The sequence below is a fragment of the Arachis ipaensis genome, chromosome B3 (genome assembly GCF_059453495.1).
Source record: "Arachis ipaensis isolate K30076 ecotype BB chromosome B3, ASM5945349v1, whole genome shotgun sequence".
NCBI lineage: Eukaryota > Viridiplantae > Streptophyta > Magnoliopsida > Fabales > Fabaceae > Arachis > Arachis ipaensis.
This window is the reverse complement of record NC_142438.1, coordinates 102363408-102379807: the sequence shown is the minus strand read 5'-3', so window position 1 is coordinate 102379807 and position 16400 is coordinate 102363408.

The window sequence follows — 16400 nt, the reverse complement described above, 5'->3', positions numbered from 1 at the left end:
ATCTACCTGTTTCAATTTATGTAGAGATGTAAATCTAGACTATCTGTTTTGATTTATGTATAGATGTTATTGGGGTGATTCACATTATATTTTTTATTTTGGGTGATTTGGGTAATATTAGATGAAGGTTAGTTTATTAATGTGAATTATCCAGAAATTATTGTATTATATAAATTTAATTTACCAAGACTGAAAAGAAATCAAAGATGATGATGATGATTATCTATTTATTTTGATTGTTTTATTTAATTTAGTTTTGTTCTTGCATGTTTTTGTCTCGAAATTTTTTTATCATAAACATTATAGAGTATCAACTTTGTAACTAAATGCTAAAAAATTGTTTAATTACTACTTAATAAAAAAGAGAGATATTATCTATATTTATACATAAAAAGAATTATTATTTGATTTGAATTTTTGTCTTTTCCATAATATTTTTTGTCTCTCTTTTATTTATAATTACAGTGAAAAATCAAAATTGATCCATTCGAATTATACTTCTTACAAATTCAGTATTGAACTATAATTCTTTTTAGTATTATAAAAAAAAAATTTGTTAATAAAAACGTGTTTGACAGGTGCGAAGTCATGAGTGTCTAATAAAGCACTAATATTAATAAGGTATAGGTTTAATTATTTTATTGGTTTCTATAATTTTACTAAATTTATAATTAATTTTTTTAATTGAGTTTCTATTCTATTTTTTATTTTGTGATTAGGTCTTTTCATGTCAAACGTTAAAATTAACGGAACATTTCTCTCTAAAAATATGTGGTCAAATATTTAATTAAATTTTTAATTGTGGGTACTTTTAACTTGTAGAAAAATATTCCATTCTATGTTAGAAAGGATAAAAGAGAATAATAGAAAAAAGATTTGTGTGTATTTAAGTTGTTGTAGAATGATATAATATAAAAGGGTATTTATAGGTGTTGAGAGAATTGAAATATTAAAGACGTAGTATCATATAATAAATATTCAGATATGAAAAATAATTCTAGAGAATGCTAATTGATCCTAATATATCCTAACATCCCCCTTCAAACTCAAGTGATAGCTTGAGCTTGAAATTTATTTAAAACAAGGGAAAAAAATGCATAAACTGTCGAAAAGAAGCGCAGACGGAACCGCCACAAGGAAGCGCAGACGGAACCGTCACAAGAAAACGCAGACGGAACCGCCACAAGAAAACACAGATGGAACTGCCAAAGGAAGCATAGACAGAACCATCACAAGAAAATGCAGGCGGAACGGCAAAAAAAAGTACAGACGGAACTGCCACAAGGAAGTACAAACGGAACTGTCACAAGAAAGCGCAGACGAAACTGCCGAAAGGATGGCGAACTGCCCGAAAAATTGCCGAAAAGTGGTAAACTACGAAGAGATGGTAAAATGCTAGAGGATGACGAACTGTTAGGTGACAAAAAATATATGATTTCTCCATGAGAATAGATAAATAACAGATGACAGTGGTGTTTGATTCGTTAGACTCGAAAAGATACAAGACAGAGAAGATAGACTAATCGGTGAGGTGAAAAAGCATCAAAGGAGTAACAAAAGACAAGGAAATGGCATAAAGAAAAAGTGTAAAAAAAATGGTTATTTCACCAGAAGAAAAATAATCTATACTCTAAAAGAGGATACCATGGCTCTGATACCATGTTAGAAAGGATAAAAGAGAATAATAGAAAAAGAATTTGTGTGTATTCAAGTTGTTGTGGAATAATATAATATAAAAGGATATCTACAGGTACTAAGAGAATATAATTGAAATAATAAAGACGTAATATTTTATAATAAATATTCAGATATGCTAAATAATTCGAATAAATGATAATTAATCCTAATATATTCTAACAAGATCAAACATTTTTTTAGACAATAACATAATTATAAAATTAAAAACAATATAAAAATTCAATTAAAAAAATATATGAACCTAATTTTAAATTTAGTAAAATTATAAGGACGAATAAAATAATTCAACCTAAAATGTATTATGCAACATTGGAAATATGTCAAAATGAGAAGAAATACTTTTGAATTAATATCTTTTATGATCTGTTAATTAAATTATTAGAAACTTAACTAATATACTTTAATTTTTTAATTATATCAAATATATTGAAGATAATATTTTTTTATTATTTTTGTGTATTAGTTTTGTTCTCACTATTAAAATATTCTAAATCTGTTAACTCAAATCTTATCCATATCTAAAATCTCTCGATTTGATTTTATCCAATTTAACTTACAAGAATAAAAATATTTTCACTTAAACACAATATTTATTTTTTTATATTTTATAATATCAAATATTATCTATGTATTATTAGCAAATTGAATGGGTAAAACTTAGTGATATTAAGTACTTGTGGGAAAAAAAAAACATAGTTTAGAATTTAGAATAGATAAAATAACAAAAAGTAAAATAAAAGCAAACAAACAAACTGAGTTAACTACCTTCAAACTTATATAATTATTCTGTACCAAAACAAACTTATATAATTATTAATTATCGGATCCATCCATTGTTATTGTGTGAATTTATAATTTATCTCCATAGCAGTAGTCTTGCTCAAATTTTCATTCAATGATTGTTCAGATGGTTCCATTATTATTCATCACTTATGGTCCGTTTTTCCATTTTCGATTCCCCAGTGGTTGTCCCACTACAAGAAAAATCACTTTTAGCAGCCATTTATTTTACTTTTAGCGGCAATAAAAATAGCTACTAATACATTTACCGGCAATTAGACATTAGCCGTCTTATGCTCCGTCGCTAAAAGGTTTTAGCGGCAATTATAACATTTGCCGGTAAAAACCGTTTTAATGGCCGTAAAAAATATATAACTTTTAGCGGCTATTTTCTTGGCAATTTATATGGCCACGAAAAGTAATTATAAGATTGCAATATTATTCACTTTTAGTGGCCATTACTATTGCCGCCAAAATCCATTTTACCGGCAATTTATATGGCCACTAAAAATAATTCTAAAATTGTAATATTATTCACTTTTAGTTGCCATTACTATTGCCACTAAAATCTTAAGACTTTTTTTAATTGTATTATACTCATTTTCTTAGAAGTAACAAATTATCTTTTTTCTAGAATCAAATATATATTTTGCCAACAATAGTTATTATTATGCATAATATAAATACACTAAATTTAATTACTACAAAATGAAATATTCATTAAACTCAAAATATTGATACACAAATTTTTTTTGAAAAGTAATAAACCTACAAATTTAAACAAAAAATACTACAAGTCTATAACTATGTTACATCAATGTAGCAATCCAAGTGTTAGCAATAATCTAAAATTGTACCTTTAAAAGTAGCCTACTAACTTTTAATTTTAGCAATTGATCTAAGAATTTAAAAATAGATAAGAAAGGAAAATCATGAATAATGAATATCTAAAGAATCCAAAACTGTAAATCTTTGGCTGCTCTTCAAGGAATTGATAGCTTGTCAATGTTTTGCCACCAGAGAGCAAGTACAATTGATCAAAGAGTTCAAACACTTCACTGCTTGGTTGATGAATGGAAGTTATCACTGTTCTTCCATCTCTTGCCAATGCACGCAGTGTCTGAGTCACAAAGAAAGCTGAAGCAATGCAACAACAACAAAAGTGAAATTTTAATTGGGATAAGAAAATTTAAACAAACTTAGAAGAGAAAATCAAAACAAAGAACACATATCTAGGATGAGAAAATTGTAGAATTTAATATAGTAAATTAGGGTTTAATAATTAATATAGTTCCAATGCTGTTGATAGTTCCAATGCTGTTGTTGCAGCATTCCCCAGCAGGTATCCCTGAAGAAAAAGAGCATCTCAAAGACTATTCATGCTATTTTGTGATTGGCTGTTAAAAGAATACATTTGTTGAAAAGAGAAAGAGAAATGAATCATAAATGAAATCTGAAGATTAATCCATGGTTGTATTCCTTCATTTCCTGTAAACATTGGAATTTGTTGAATGATTAATCTGGTAACATGCTTCATATGCTATAAGAGTTTTAGCTTTCCAGACAAACATAGATGATACTTGTACCTTGAAAATTTTCATGAGTAATTACAGGAATAGCAAATGTTACTGACCCACTTTCAAGCACAAAAGGAAGGTCTCCCTCAAATCCAGGGAGGTACTTCTGTATGTTGCCACATTATATAATAATAATAATAATAATAATAATAATAATAATAATAATAATAATATGTTGAAAGAAATGAACAAATAACGTCATTCATGCATGGATCATTTATTGTCAGTCTAATCCATATCTTTATCCATATATTTTTTTAATATCTTTATTGGATAATCTTTATCTAATTTTACTTTAATTAGTTCATATAATTATGGCTTTCGTCAATAGAGCCTCCATAAACCAATTTCAATTCTCATACAAAAATGCTAGACATCTCATAATCACAGTTAAAAAGTCATGCATTATCTTCTAGAATTTCAATTCTCATACAAAAATGTCCAATAATTAGCACTAATTGGAAGACTATAATATTCTTAAACATCTCAAACGGTTCCTTGTTACATTAGTTAAAAGACTTAATCAATAGGTCACAATCTGAAAGAAAGATAGGATAATTAAATGCATTCTACAACTTACATCAGGTGGGTTGGAGGCAGGCTTTGGTGATTTCCGATCAGGAGTAGCAGCAGGCTTTGAATTCACAGATCGCGGCGATTGTTCAATGGAATGGCGCAGATTTTGCAAGGGTATGGTGATTCGGATTCCGATTTGGACACTCCTCTGCTAAGTTTGCTGCCTCTTGGAGTTGCTAGTGATGTTCTGTTGGGAGTTTCAGACAAATTGGATCTACCATAAGAAAGAATTGTAATGCCAATAACAGATCAATAATTCATTTTACAAAACAGAACATGACAACATAAGAAACAAAAAGACACAAAATGACATAGTTATATACACTCCAACTAATGGATCTAAACAAAAAAGGAAAGTGACCCTAATCCAAAATTCAGCATCCAGAATCATTGGCAAGCCAAAAATAAATGAGAATCGGAGTGAAAATGACAGTGATATAACAATCAGTTAATGCAAAAGGCCCTAAGCTAACATGAACACAGAAAAATCAAGCTGAAACTATAATCAAACATGAGAAAAAGAAAGAAACTGAGAAACACAATACAACTTACAAAAAAGTTACAAAATTTAGGTAAAAATTCCACAATAGCATATCAGAACTACTGGATCAAACCCTATAAAGCAGAACCCAACCATCCAAACAGATCAAAAAAGAAAAAGAAAGGAACCAAATTTCAGATCTTCACATGAAACTCATAGAAGCATAACCACAAACACCAAGCAAGCATGCTTCAAATGCTTCTGCACTTACTTAGTAGCTTTTGAAGCCATGGTTGGGGGTGGTGGAGGAAGTAGTCCCAACAGTTTCTTTCATCAATAGAGCCTCCATAAACCACAGTTTCTTGATCTTTAGATCAGCCAAAAGATAGAACCACGTAGAAAATACAATGTAAATACATACACAATAGGCATACATAGACACATAATGATTCTTAGTATCTGAATATTAATAATAACAATAAATCTAGATCACATCTAAAAAACAAAAGAATTGGAGTATCATCATGATATCTAGATCATATCTAGATCATATCATAGAGAAAGAAACCTTAATGCATATGGAACACAATTACCTGCTTCAGAAGGCTCCTTAGTATCCCTTCTATTCTCTCTCGTGAATCAAACAACAACTTCAAAATCAAGTCACAAAGCCATCATTTGTTCCACCTCTCATTATTCAAATTCAGCTTAAACAGAAAAAAAGAGGTAAAAAGCTGAACCTAGAACCGATCATAGAGACAAATGAAATAGAATAATTACCGCCATAGCTGCATTTTGGTACTCATTGAACAAAGAAACCGAAGGAAACCTTCCAGACAAGCCATGCGACATGCCATTCTCCTTCTCCTCGTCTACCTTCTCGCTCCTCCTTCCGTCGCCGCCAAAATACTGTGGCGACAACTCCTTGCAGCTCCCGCTCACCTCTTGCCCCGTCAATTTCCCAATCCCCGGTGACAGGTAAGACTCCGGCGACGCATAGGCCTTCGCTGGCGGTGTCTTCTCCACAATCCTGACCAAAGAGAGAGGGCTGCCGCTCCCGCTGGCCTCTGGAGGAGCAACGATCCTCGCCACCTTCCTCGGCAGTCGGTAAGCCACGACTCCAGCACAACCTCGACGAAATCCTGCGATATCCGGTGGAACTTTCCCGGCGGAAGCGACGATACCGGCGATGGCGATGGTTTGGATACCGGAGAAGGGGATTGGCGTTGATTGGGATAAGTGATGGTTGGTAGGTTTTGGATTTCGATGAGGAGTGGGATAGGTGATGGTCTAGGGTTAGGTTTTTCAGAGAGTGAGGGAGAAAAAAGGGTAGGTCTTCTTCTTTCTATGAAATTTGATCTATTGTTATAAAAAAATTATTTTAATAAAAATTATACCAGCCATAACACTATGGCTACTAAATTTTTTTTTATTAAAAGTAGTTTTTTCTTATATTTTTACTGGCAATACTAATAATTGCCATTATAATATATAGAATTAGTGATAAATATATAATGGCCACAAGATGATAACTTAAATAAATAATTACCAGCCATTGAATTATTGCCGCTAAAAATTTGTCGCTAAAACTAATTATTTTTGTAGTGTCCTTGCTTATAATTTTTAAAATTTTTTTATTGTTCTTTTGTTAGCAAGGATAGATTCAATAAGTACTACTTAGCACTTTAGATTCCGATTCCATGTTAGGTTCTTTTAATAAGATAGGAAGGCACTTATTCAGGGAGCAATGACTGGTCCTGCGCCAATAAAGTAACAGTTTCAACGATTTTTTTTTTTTTTTTTCTAAAGGGGTTACTTGGAGTATAACATAAGTTGTTGAATTGAACTGAGACACTTGGCTTGTATGTGATGATTGTAGTAATAGTGTGCGACTCCAAGGAGCTTGAGGCATATCCTAACTGTATGCCCACTATGAACTTGTCAAATTTGGCATTAGTGCACTACACATGCCGTATGAATGTGTGATAATACTTTAAGAGATTAAAATATAAAAATCAATGCGGATTAATGAATTATTAAGTTACATGCTGAGTTTGTATATACTCAAATATAATCTAACGTTTTGTAAAGAACACATTAATTCATTGTTGCAAACAATGTAACATTCATATCTTCTAATTGCAAATCTCTATTTTTTTATATATAATTTTAATATATCTATATTTATGGTAGCAACAATTCTAATCACATTTTTTTTTTACATTTTAGTAATATTATTTTTAACAACGTTTTTAAAAAGTAATACTAAATAATTTAAAAAATATTACTTTAATTATTTTAGCTACATTTATACTTTAATTTTAACCACACTTGTGTGTGTCACAGTCCAAAATAAATCATGACTAACATTCAAAGAAATTATCCCTCTAATAAGCTTAACAAATTCAAATATAAGTTGAATAAGAAAATTATAAATATTTTTAATAAATTTACAAATACAAAAATAAATAGTTATATATTATTTAAAAAAAAACATAGAATAAATCAATATGGTTGAATTCTACTTGTGACATATGGAGTATACAACGTCTAGGAATTCAACAAAGAATAAGTATCCATTGTAGATCATTATTCTTGAATATAAAAGCTCACATATTCAAGTATTTGTTTTTGAAAAATATTTTTTTGAAAAACAGTGAGTTTTGCAACTTAGTGACCAGACAATACATCTATAATCTACATGAGACCATATAAATATTATTATCAAAGTAATTTTATTTAGAAAATAGTATTTTATACAAATAAGTGAATCAATAAGCGAGTTCTCAGTACAGAAATCAAATCAAGTAGTCCACAATTGAACGGCTCCACCTCTAAGGATAGTCCTTTCCTCTCGTGTGTTCATACGAAATAACAGATCCAACGTGTGGCCTACATGTTAGGCTACGATTTTCTAATACGAGCCTCCCAAACCAATTCAAAACATATAATTTCAAATACAACAAATCTTAAATCTTTCAAATATATAAAGTATCAAATCAAATCAAATCAAATGGTACTTTCTGATTATAAATTCTTTTCAATCATCCTTTTTTAATCATAAGAAATGTCAAATATATTTTACAACTTCAGAGTATATAAGTGAGTATCAACAATACTTTAATATTTCAAAAACACATATTCAAATAAAATCGAATATTCTAAATAATACAAAAATTCATCAAACATGTATATAGTCTCATGTAAAGTTCTTAAAGTGTATGCTTCACATAAATAAATTATTTAACTCTAATAAATCCATTGTTTTAATCAATTAAAATTCTTGAATTATAATTTCATAAATATATTTAAAAGCTCGTAATAGCATAAACCAAAAGTAATTATAAACATAAAGCCTACTCACAACATGGTCCCAAGGGATTGAAGAAACCAAACCTAGAGTGCCAAATTAAAGGGCGAGGATGGTTGAAGTATAATGGAATGAAAGAGCGAGAATTTGGACTAGGACAGCGGCAGTTCCGACAACGTTTTTTTTTTTTTCGATAGGTAGAATGGCAAATAGGGGCACAATGGAGTAGAAGTGGCATGCGACAGCAACAGCTAAAGGCAAAGCAATGACAGCATCATCAATGGCAGTGGTAAAATAGTGGCAGAAACAAAACAGAATAAGCAACCACTAAGCAAGCTAGGTGGTGAAATGGAACTGACAGAGGTGCAAAGCAATTCCTGTGGCATTTTTAAAGCGCAAGGGCAGCGGCGGAGGGCTCCAGCGAAGGAAGAGTAGAGGACAGAGCACGACTGGGTAGGATGGCAGCAGCTTTCCGACGAGCTCTCCTCTGACGGTGATACAGTAGCTCACTGATGGTGACAGAAAGAGCTCCTTTCCCTTCCTCTACTCATCGTATTTCCTTCTCTCTATTCGACATTCATGCCTGTAGTTGCAACAACGATGGCGATGAAATGGCTCGACGGCAGCAGAAGCATCTAGCCCCAACCATAATTCCCTTTCCCTCTTTGTCTCGTTCTCGTTCTCTCTCCTCTGCTGCCACGGCGGCGGCCTCAACAGCCTCCAATCGGTGAAGACTTCGATGGCAACGGCGGCGTTTCGACTTGGTGGCGACAAAAATGCCCCCTTCTTCCTATCCCCTGTCACATCTTAGATCAATCTCTCTCTCTCTCTCTCTCTCTCTCTCTCTCTCTCTCTCTCTCTCTCCTTTGCCTCCTCTCAAGCACAGTGATGCCGGTAGTAGTGACTTCCACTGGCACCACCTCTCTCTTCCCCTCTACTCTTCTTCCTTCCTCCTTCGCTCTCCCTCTCTCAGATTCTGTCTTCTTTTTCTTCTTCATTCAATGAGTGTATGGTGGTTGAGAGATGTGTGAGAAAGTGTGTGTGTTAATTTGGGAATTAGATTTAGGATTTGGTTAAAAGAATAAGGAGTAGAATATGTATTTGGATAAAATTAGGGGGGTAAGATAGTAATTGAAAACTAAATGTATTCTAATATAATTATTTTAAGCACACTATTTACTTATGAACTTACTAATTAGTTTTGAATAGGTATTCTAATTTTAAATTAGAGATAATTCAATTGAATTCCTTTTGGTTCATAAAGTTAAACTAAAAATCCCAATTATTCAAGTTAAATTATCAAATCTTCTTTATTTTCCAACTCCTAAAACTTTAAATCTTAAATAAAAAGATGCCCAACTATTATAAAAATTGTAACACCTTAATTAGCCTAAGTTTTACTTTGCGTCGTAAAGTAAAGGTTAACCAGAGATTACGACAGTTCTAAAGCTCATACGTATAATATATAGAAAGAATAATATAATCTAGAAGCCCGATAAAAGATATAGCTCAAATTTTTGGATTTTGAAAAGCGCAAAACGTACTAACGAAGCTACTAGCTTAAGGCACAAGAAACATATAAGATATAGCAAAAGATAGGTATATAATATCATAGGAAACTAGCCACGGCTCATGGAGTTTAAACCGGCTAGCCATATACAAGTATACAGAACCATACAAAAACCTGACAGTTTAAAAACAGCTTATACAAATTTTTTTTCTCATAATACAAGCCTCTAGGCAAAGACAAAATACAAAAGGAGAGATGTATAAACAAGATATACCAAAAAGACTCCAAAAGAATCCAAGATCCTCCGCTTCTGTCACCATCAACTCACCGAGGTGGGTTGTAACCTGCATTTGAAAAATACAACAGAAATATGGTATGAGAACCGGGGGTTCTCAGTATGGTAACAGTGCCTAGTGATGTAGGATATAAGACCCCGGGACGCCAAAGGCAATCCTAGCTCCATATCCATCATAAGATTCAACTTAAAGCATTCTAAAACAAATAAGCATAATTATATGAAACATTAACATAACTAAACAGGGTACTCTATCTTAGGGGAATACTATTCTAACCAAACACCGCTGTCCCACAGCCTTCACCAACCTATCTTCCATGTGATCCCATCGCCACCGCCTTCCGAACCTCCTCAATCCTAGCACAATTAATAACAATGCAAGTAATTCACAAGTAAAAGAATACAAGGCAAGTAGATCAAGTAAACAAATAGGCATGTTATTCAATTAGACATACAATTATAAGTCGGCAAAGCAAACAAACAGATAAAAAATGTATATGATGAATGCCTGCCCTACTGGCTGTGATATCACATTGTCGGTTCAACTGCCAACCCAACACATCTCCATGGAGACGCCGCCCTTCGGATTTTCTCATATGGGAACCCCTGATAAACCCCAATTTTGTGGTTTATCTTGTGCTTAATTTAGGGGATTTTATCAACTTTTCTCACATTTATTCAATGAAATAGCATGGTTTTGTAATTCTCCCTTAATTTGTGCTTAAGTGTAAAAATATGCCTTTTAGGCCTTAAAATAGCTAAATTTAATTCACTTTAATTCCATTCGATATCTTGATATGTTTGTTAACTGATTTTAGGTACATAAGACAAGTATTGGATGGAAGGAATGAAGGAAAAGCATGCAAAGTGGGAGAACTCATGAAGAAATGAAGGAATCACAAAGCTATCAATCCTGACATATTCGCACTCAATCGATCATAACTTGAGCTACAGAGGTCCAAATGAGGCGGTTTTAGTTGCGTTGGAAAGATAACATCCGAGGCTTCAAAATGATATAAAATTTGCTATAGTTGCCTGGCGTCTAGAGATGCGTTCGCGTGCATCACGCGCACGTGTCGTAGGATCAGCGTGGGTCCATTTTAGTAACTCGTGGCCAGCGATTTTTGAAGCATTTTGGGCCCAATCTAACTCATTTCTGATGCTATTGAACCCAAGGATTGAAGGGGAATGAACCAAGTAGTCATAGTTTAGTTTTTATCATGGTTTAGGTTAGAATTCTAGAGAGAGAAGCTCTCCCTTCTCTCTAGAATTTAGGATAGTTTAGGTTTAATTCTCTCAAATTTCTCTTTTAATTCTTGTTTTGATTTCAATTCTCTTTATATTTTAGTGTTTTATTGTCTTTGATCTTCTAGGTCAAAATTTTTACAGGGTGTGCGTCCGCACAAGGGTGTGCGCTCGCACATATCAGAAATCATGAAATTCTGCAACCTTGCAGAATTTCAGATTTTTAACACCAACTTTGAATGATCATAACTTCCTCTACAGAATTCCAATTTTCACAAACTTTATATCGATATAAAGGTTTTTCAAAGATCTTTAATTCTAAACAAATTTTAATCAATTTCAAAAACCGAGACAAAAGTTATGATCGAACAAAGTTCACCAAAATTTCTTTTTTACCCAATTTTCACATGTACCCAAATTTACCAAATTCACAAGCCACACCCAACTAGATCAATAGCAAACTTCTATTTCTAGCACAATCTACCCTTTTAAATCACATTGCACCATTCTCAATCATCGAACACAAAATATGTGACACTAAGCTTAATTATTCCACCAACACATTTACCAACCATCAATTTATTCCTATCAATTCTCATAATCAATTTCATTCATACTTATATCAATATCCCACCACATACAATCATTCAAATCATCAATTATCTGAACTCAACATCGTCATTTCCCAACAAAATAACATCAATTTAGTATACAACTTCAACCAACTATCATCAACAACCATATAAATCCAACCTATCCTATAGGTCACTAGCCTAAGTGTCCATGAATATTATATACTACATAGAGGAAACCGAAACCATACCTTGGCCAATTCCCTATATGCACCAAAAACTCCAATATGCACAAACAAGCTCCCAACCACAATCCAAGCTTTCAATTCCCCTCCAATAGGCACAATTAAGTTCCAATCAAACTATATGCATATAAATCACCTCAAATCAACCTAGGATTCCAATTAAACATAAATTCACAAGGGTTTAGTGGCTCTTACCTTTTCCAACTAATTTGGATGTCAAAACCCAAAGCTAAGCAAAGATTATAGTGAACCTAAACATCCAAAATCACAAAAACTCACTTAATCACAAACCCTATGAACCAAAATTTTGGAGAGAATAATAGAAAAGATTTCGTGGTTACCTCTCCAGTTTCTTGTATGGGTTTTGTAGAGCTCTTCATGAGGAACGCGTAGCCGCAAACGATGCGACGATCGGAGCTCTATAGCTCAAAATATGAGCTTGTGAAGATGGTAATGAATAGTAACCATGGGGTTTCTCTCTTCTTCTCTTTTTAGCATGTATGAGTGTGTTTGTTTGTGTGTTATGCTGAGATGGGTTCACTTATGAACCCTTTTATATGTTGGGCTTGGGCCCAACTTGGGCCCGATCCAACCCGTTAGCGTTTTTAGCCCGTTTGACCCAACTTCGGGCCAAACCTTTAAAATTAACGCCCGGTTTTCCATTTCTAATATTTTTCTAAGGTTTTTGACTGTTTTCACTTTTTCTCGTGCGGTACTGGGCAGACTTGAACCGGGTCAACTGTCGGTTTGTGATTTTTTCACGGTTTTTCGCAGAAGGCACATTTTCTGACTCAGAAAAATCCACTGACTTTTCGAAATCTAATTTGGGCAATATTAATTACTTAATTAACCGGTTGATTAGTTGCGGTTCTTACAAAAATTATATATAAAATAAAGTCCTAATTAATTTTAAACTCAAATTATCATAAAATTTGATTTAATTACTAAGAATAAAATAATTTTTTGAAAATAAAATCCTAAACAATAATAATAAATCATGAATAACTCATTATTTAATTTTTAAAACCTCGTAGTGTTACAATATATTTTATTTTAGGTTTTTCTAACTATGAAATTATTTTTTTACTCTCCCTTACATTTAGGCTAGCTCTGCCTCTGGAGGAAATAATAATGATACTATAAAAATCAAAGTCCATTCAAGGAACAAATAAATTGGGATTTGAAAAGTTAGGAAGTATGAACACGAAGTCTCTAATGCCTTTGGGAGGTGAGATTTGAGTAGAGGATGTTTTTGTAAATATTTTGATGATAAAAGCAATCAATTTGACTACTACCTATTAAGTATTAATGCTGTTGCTTCCGATGTCAATATTTCGGGTCAAAGCCGAATGTTGATGGGTACTTAATACGTTAAGTTTCCTAGAACTAAAGAAGGTATGCGTAAGTTAAAATTTTTTAAGAAATTATATAGAGAATCAAAGCTTTATTATAAAAAAAATACATTTTTATCTTAATAAGAAAACATATCATCCTAGAATGAATTCTCTCAATTTTTTGTTTTAATTGAAAAAGTAAAGTGTGAACTCTAACTTTTCAATGCTTTCTCTCTCATGTTTGCTCTTAGTCCCTGTTCGTACCAAGAGTGGAGAACCCGAATTGAATTATTGAAGAGATCGGAGATCCTAACTTCAGCAAAGAGGAAGTCAGACCGGGAGGACAACCTGCAAGACACTCTGATACTTAAGTTAGCAATGTATTGTGATTAGGTGTTATATTCCGAGTTTACCTGCCGATTTTCTTCTCATTTTATCCTTCTATTCTGGGATTACCATTTTTCGGGCATTTACTGCCTTTGGAGTATGCTCTTAATGCCATGATTTAGCAGTTTCATAACTTTATGACATGGTTGTTACGTAGCATCCGCTGTCATCTTGTAACGTCAGATTCTTAGTTAATTATCATTATGTTACATCATTATTTTCCTAGAACAATGCCCCTAACTCGGGCCTTTTGGCTTTATTGTTTGGTCAAAAGCACCCAAGTTTTTGAGGTCTACTTTAAGGAGTTTTCTTTTATTGAAGTTGTCGATTAAGGGATTTCCCTTTAATTGAAGTTGTAAATGAAGGAGTTCCCTTCAACTGAAGTCGTAAGGAAACTGAATAGTTTTCTTCAGCCTTTTTTACACGGTTATAATTCCCTTTGGTTTACAAACCAGCAAGTAATTTATGGTTTCTCTCTCCATCAATCAATGCTATATTACCTTCCAGTTAAATAATCTTTACTTAACTTTTGCTTTCCAAAAATACTCTTTCTTCTCTCTCCAAGGGATCCTCTTTCTTTCACCATTTCTTCTTCCTCCTTCTTCCATTTTCCATTTCAGAAGTAAAGTATTAGCTTTCTGCAAGTGTTTTCAGGACCATGCATTTCCAATTTTTGATAAGCACATTCTAGTAAGGGTTCTTCTTCCTTTTCCCTTCTTCTTCTTCTTCAATCATTTCCTTTTTACTATTTTGTGCACTTATTTTATGCTCCTGGTCCTTTTCCATGCATCTTTTGTGATGTTTCTGGTCATTTGTCCATGCATCTTTTGCTATATTTCTAGTCATTTTCCATGCATTTTGTACTATATCTCTATATCTGTTACCGTAGGTTAACATAGCAGGGAAACAAATGTTTTAAGTTTCCTATTTTGATAGCGATGGTTTTATATTTGTCCCCCATTTCAATATTTTTATGAGTTTTCTAGAATTGTGGTGAGGTTTTTGAATTTTCTAAGTAGATTTTAGAGTTTTCCAATCCTTCGTAAGATAGTGGTGGTGCCCCCTTAGGTTTTTTCTGAGACGCTGAGGAGAAAGGTTATTACGAATCATGAACGAGGTGGTGCTGCTAACCATTTGAGACCCCGACCTACTCCCGTTCCTCCAATGAACAGTGAACTCGAAGTAGATATCTATTCCTGGTTATCTGAGGAGGTCAAGGCCACTCCTTCTACCATCGCACAAGAGGAACTTGATAACTTGCGAGAAGCTAGGGTTATTTTTAGTTCTGATCTGAGCAATATGTATGTTTTTTCTATTCCTAGATCTGGGAATTGGTTGTGCCATATTAACGAGCATGCCGGTACTGCCCCCGATTGGTTATGGATGTATGAGACTTTATTCTCCTGAGTTGGGATTTGACTTTCTTTTTTTGATTTCCAAGTGACCGTTCTATCTCACACTAGATGCACTTGATAAACCCCATTTTAGGGTTTATCTTGTGTTGAATTTAGAGGATTTTGTCAACTTTTCTCCCATTTATTCACTAAGATAGCATGCTTTTGTAAATTCTCCTTTAATTGTGCTTAAGAGTGAAAACATGCTTTTTAGGTCTTAAAATAACTAAATTTAATTCACCTTGATTCCATTAGATGCTTTGATGTGTTTGCTAAGTGATTTCAGATTTAGGAGGCAAGGATTGGATTGAGGAAATGAAGAAAAAGCATGTAGAAATGGAGAACTCATGAAGAAATGAAGGAATCGCAAAGTTGTCAAGCCCGACCTCTACACACTTAATCGACCATACCTTGAGCTACAGAGGTTCAAATGATGCGGTTCTAATTGCGTTGGAAATCTAACATTCGGGGCTTCGAAATGATATAAGATTTGCCATAGTTGTATCACGTATAGGGATGCGTACACGCACTGTACGCATACACGCCGATGTTGCACGTGATTCACTAAATGCAAACTCGTGGCCAGTGATTTTAGGAGCATTTTGGGCCCAATCCAACTCATTTATAATGCTATTTAACCCAAGGATTGAAGAGGGATGAGACATCTAGTTAGTTAGTGAGTTTTATTTTAGTTTTATCATGCTTTAGTTAGTTTCTAGAGAGAGAAGCTCCCTCTTCTTTCTAGAATTAGGAGTAGGTTAGATCTAGATTAGGAATTCTTAGATCTAGGTTAATTTCATACTTTGATTTACTTTTTCTTTTGTAATTCTTCTTCTTCTACATCTCTTCTCTCTAGTTTAGCATTTAGTTCTTGTAATTCTCTACTTTTATGTTGATGCACTTTTGTTCTTTCCTTTTCTCTTTTAATGTAATTTATGTTTTCATGTTCCTTTATTGTTCATTTGATTTGTTGTTGTTAATTCTTTGCAATTGAGT